The sequence below is a fragment of the Cherax quadricarinatus genome, chromosome 50 (genome assembly GCF_038502225.1).
Source record: "Cherax quadricarinatus isolate ZL_2023a chromosome 50, ASM3850222v1, whole genome shotgun sequence".
Lineage (NCBI taxonomy): Eukaryota > Metazoa > Arthropoda > Malacostraca > Decapoda > Parastacidae > Cherax > Cherax quadricarinatus.
In genome coordinates this window covers 21,358,566-21,363,565 of record NC_091341.1, presented here as the reverse complement: position 1 = coordinate 21,363,565, position 5,000 = coordinate 21,358,566, and the positions used below count along the sequence as shown (strand labels likewise).

Sequence of the window (5,000 nt, the reverse complement as noted above, 5' to 3'; positions counted from 1 at the left end):
CCACCTCTACATTACTGTAACACACACACACACACACACACACACACACACACCTGGCGGGGCCAGGAGCTATGAATCGACCCCTGCAACCACAAATAGGTGAGTACACACACACTATCACTGCGACACACATCAATACACACTATTACTGAGACACATCAACACACAGAGAGGATAAAGATAAAATGAGGGGAAAGACAGAAGTGGGAAATAAAGAAGGTAAAGGCAAGTGAGAAAGATAAGGAGATAAAAGTTAGGGGGAAGGAAATAGACCAAAGACAAAAGAAAGGGGAGAAAAGATTGGAAAGGAAGAGGAGTGAAGGAAGGAAAGAGAACAAGAGAAAGATGCAAAAAGGAGGGAATAAGAGGAAACGAGAAAGAACAGAGGTAGCGAGAGAAAAGTGAGAGATCTGTGCTGGCTGGACCAGTTACTTCACCACAACCTACAACACTGGTTGGACCAGTCACGGCACCACAACCTACAACACTGGCTGGACCAGTCACGGCACCACAGCCTACAACACTTTCTGGACCAGTCACGGCACCACAGCCTACAACACTGGTTGGACCAGTCACGGCACCACAACCTACAACACTGGCTGGACCAGTCACGGCACCACAGCCTACAACACTTTCTGGACCAGTCACGGCACCACAGCCTACAACACTGGTTGGACCAGTCACGGCACCACAACCTACAACACTGGCTGGACCAGTCACGGCACCACAGCCTACAACACTTTCTGGACCAGTCACGGCACCACAGCCTACAACACTGGTTGGACCAGTCACGGCACCACAACCTACAACACTGGCTGGACCAGTCACGGCACCACAGCCTACAACACTTTCTGGACCAGTCACGGCACCACAGCCTACAACACTGGCTGGACCAGTCACGGCACCACAGCCTACAACACTGGTTGGACCAGTCACGGCACCACAACCTACAACACTGGCTGGACCAGTCACGGCACCACAGCCTACAACACTTTCTGGACCAGTCACGGCACCACAGCCTACAACACTGGTTGGACCAGTCACGGCACCACAACCTACAACACTGGCTGGACCAGTCACGGCACCACAGCCTACAACACTTTCTGGACCAGTCACGGCACCACAGCCTACAACACTGGTTGGACCAGTCACGGCACCACAACCTACAACACTGGCTGGACCAGTCACGGCACCACAGCCTACAACACTTTCTGGACCAGTCACGGCACCACAGCCTACAACACTGGTTGGACCAGTCACGGCACCACAACCTACAACACTGGCTGGACCAGTCACGGCACCACAGCCTACAACACTTTCTGGACCAGTCACGGCACCACAGCCTACAACACTGGCTGGACCAGTCACGGCACCACAGCCTACAACACTGGCTGGACCAGTCACGGCACCACAGCCTACAACACTGGTTGGACCAGTCACGGCACCACAGCCTACAACACTGACTGGACCAGTCACGGCACCACAGCCTACAACACTGGTTGGACCAGTCACGGCACCACAGCCTACAACACTGGTTGGACCAGTCACGGCACCACAGCCTACAACACTGGTTGGACCAGTCACGGCACCACAGCCTACAACACTGGTTGGACCAGTCACGGCACCACAGCCTACAACACTGGTTGGACCAGTCACGGCACCACAGCCTACAACACTGGCTGGACCAGTCACGGCACCACAGCCTACAACACTGGCTGGACCAGTCACGGCACCACAGCCTACAACACTGGTTGGACCAGTCACGGCACCACAGCCTACAACACTGGTTGGACCAGTCACGGCACCACAGCCTACAACACTGGCTGGACCAGTCACGGCACCACAGCCTACAACACTGGCTGGACCAGTCACGGCACCACAGCCTACAACACTGGTTGGACCAGTCACGGCACCACAGCCTACAACACTGGTTGGACCAGTCACGGCACCACAGCCTACAACACTGGTTGGACCAGTCACGGCACCACAGCCTACAACACTGGTTGGACCAGTCACGGCACCACAGCCTACAACACTGGTTGGACCAGTCACGGCACTACAGCCTACAACACTGGTTGGACCAGTCACGGCACCACAACCTACAACACTGGTTGGACCAGTCACGGCACCACAGCCTACAACACTGGCTGGACCAGTCACGGCACCACAGCCTACAACACTGGTTGGACCAGTCACGGCACCACAGCCTACAACACTGGTTGGACCAGTCACGGCACCACAGCCTACAACACTGGCTGGACCAGTCACGGCACCACAGCCTACAACACTGGTTGGACCAGTGGTCTTGGTCTTATGTACGAGAGTAATGGTTTCCACGTATCCCCCACCTGACCAAACCTCATGGATGACCACCTATTACACCACAGGATGGACAACCATTACCATAATGCTTGTACAACCTGGAGAGAGAGAGAGAGAGAGAGAGAGAGAGAGAGAGAGAGAGAGAGAGAGAGAGAGAGAGAGAGAGAGAGAGAGAGAGAGAGAGAGAGAGAGAGAGAGAGAGAGAGAGAGAGAGATGAAGTAGGTAACAGCACTTAGACTGTAAATAAAGTTAGGAACCTTAACCTAACCTTGTAAAACCCTGTTAAAAAAAAACGAGAGAGAATTTTTATCTAACAATTTTTTAAAGCCATAAAAGGCTGTGTTTTTTAAGAAACTTTATTTTTGCATACACTAAGTCACTTTTCCATTTGCACAACGTTCTTCTTTCACTTGGAGTTCTTCAGTTCTTCACATGAATGTTGGTCTTATTTTTCAAATGTGTCATATGTGGCTGTGCACTCAGTGCTGAAACAGTAGTTCATGACACTCACGTCAGAGACATGCAACGTTATGAAGTGTAATGTGAAGTGTAATGAGAAATGTGTAGGTGAGGAGGGAGGAAGAAGAGGATGAGGGGGAAGTGACCGGAGGATGAGAGGGGAAAAAGTGGCTGGAGAATGAGAGAGAGGGGAAGTGGAAGGAGAATGAGGGGAAAGAGAGCGAGAAGAAAATGTTGGGTCGATCTTCTTTTGTTCTTAATGAAGACTGAATTTAAAGGAACACTTGATGTCTCTGAGTGACTCCAACCTGCTAACCTACCTACCTACCTACCTACCTCCCTCCCTCTCTCTCTCTCTCTCTCTCTCTCTCTCTCTCTCTCTCTCTCTCTCTCTCTGGGGTAGTGTAGTAGTGTGTAGTGGAGTTTGCGAAGCGGTGTATGGAGTAATAATAAGTAGAGCTGTAAAAAAGTGTGTGGAGTACAGATGAAGTCAGTGAAGAGTGAGGGGGGGAGGGGGTGAATCAGAAGTGGAGGGATGGGGACGAGATGAGGAAGATTGAAAGAGGAGTGCAGGAGGATGGGAAGAGTGCAGGAGGATTAGAAGAGTGCAGAAAGATTGGAAGAGGATTGGATTGCAGAAAGACTGGAAGAGGACAAGGAGAGGTGCTGTTACACCAAGAGTATTATCCTAGGATATACGTATATACATGGTAGAGTTATACCAGGACATTCCTATATACGTGTAAGTGTTATACCAGACTAACTAGCAAAGTTCGCGAGATGTTTTGTACAAAATAACAATACTTGTTAGCATAATGAGCATATGATCCCACACTCAGCATCACACATTAAAAGTTACCAGGTAAAAAAAAGTGAAAAGACGAGCCTAAAAGTTGCTCTCAAGTCAGCACTACCAGCATCATGTAAACAATGGAGACAGCATCATGTAAACAATGGAGACAGCATCATGTAAACAATGGAGACAGCATCATGTAAACAATGGAGACAGCATCATGTAAACAATGGAGACAGCATCATGTAAACAATGGAGACAGCATCATGTAAACAATGGAGACAAATGGTACACTAACATTTAGGTAGATTGGATTTGAGAGGGACCTGCACAGGACGGGCGAGTGTTATGTTGTGATGTAGGATAACGATGAAGAAGTTTCCTGACAAGGGGTTCAGCTATGTTGTAAAGTTGTTGTTCTGGCTGAAATTGTTAGATAAATACACACTCGCCCGTCCAGTGCAGGTCAGTCTCAAATCCAACCTACCAACATTCTCCACCTGACTCACCACACCATATATACTCATGTACTCTTTACCCTGGTGTCGGGTCACCACACAGAGAAGACTCGGACCAGGATGTCCTGGCGAGCCTACCTGTATCTGTTACCCAGGTAGATCAGTGACTTGATAAAGTCCACTGTGTGGGCGAAACGTAGTCAATAAAGGATCGCATTATACTGCATTTGTGTCTATTTTATCATCATGTAAAGAATTTTATGATCTGTTAAAAAGTATGGCGCTCGTATTAGCTTACAATGCTACAATTTTCATCCTTGAAGATAGGACTTGGCTCTTTTTCAACACAGACTTTCACCTGTCACTTTCGTGAATACAATAGTAGCCTGTCCAAAGCATTCTGAAGTTCAATGATATCTTCCTGTGTCGTCAGCGAATTTATTCAAAGTTGCTCTTTATCCGTCTGAGACATTAATGTAGATTATGAACAAAGGGCCCAACAATAATCCTTGCGGAATGCCACTTGTGACTAGTCACCATTCTGGTTTTATCTCATTTATAGAAACACACTGTTGCCTACTTGTCAGCCATGCCTCATCTATGAAACCTTCTTACATTAATGACATTCTTTATCATGTCCTATTGTCTCGAATGCTTTAATAAATTTTTTTTATAAATTTGTTAGGTAAAATTGATCCCTTGTGAATCCTTGGGTTAGGACTCTCTAATCAATTTTTCTTCATCAAGGCGGCTTATGTTTGAAGAAATAATCCGCACTCAGGGGAGGGGACAGTGTTTTTCTTACTGACAACTGAATTATAGGGAAAACTTGCTGTCTCTTGGTGACACTAGGCGTTAGACTGCTACCTCCTCTGCAGCCTGTCCTCTCAAACACAAGACAACATGGCACTGTTGTAAAAAGAGTCAAATGGATGGCAGTTGATGGAGCCTGGAACAGTTGAAATAT

General features: G+C 48.0%; 1 protein-coding gene across 5 annotated transcripts in view; it reads right to left on the bottom strand.

Annotated features, from left to right (window-relative positions):
• The window catches only part of Dmtn (transmembrane and coiled-coil domain 2 protein Dmtn), a 346,336-nt gene that overhangs the window by 81,437 nt on the left and 259,899 nt on the right, over window positions 1–5,000 (bottom strand). The window lies entirely within an intron of this gene.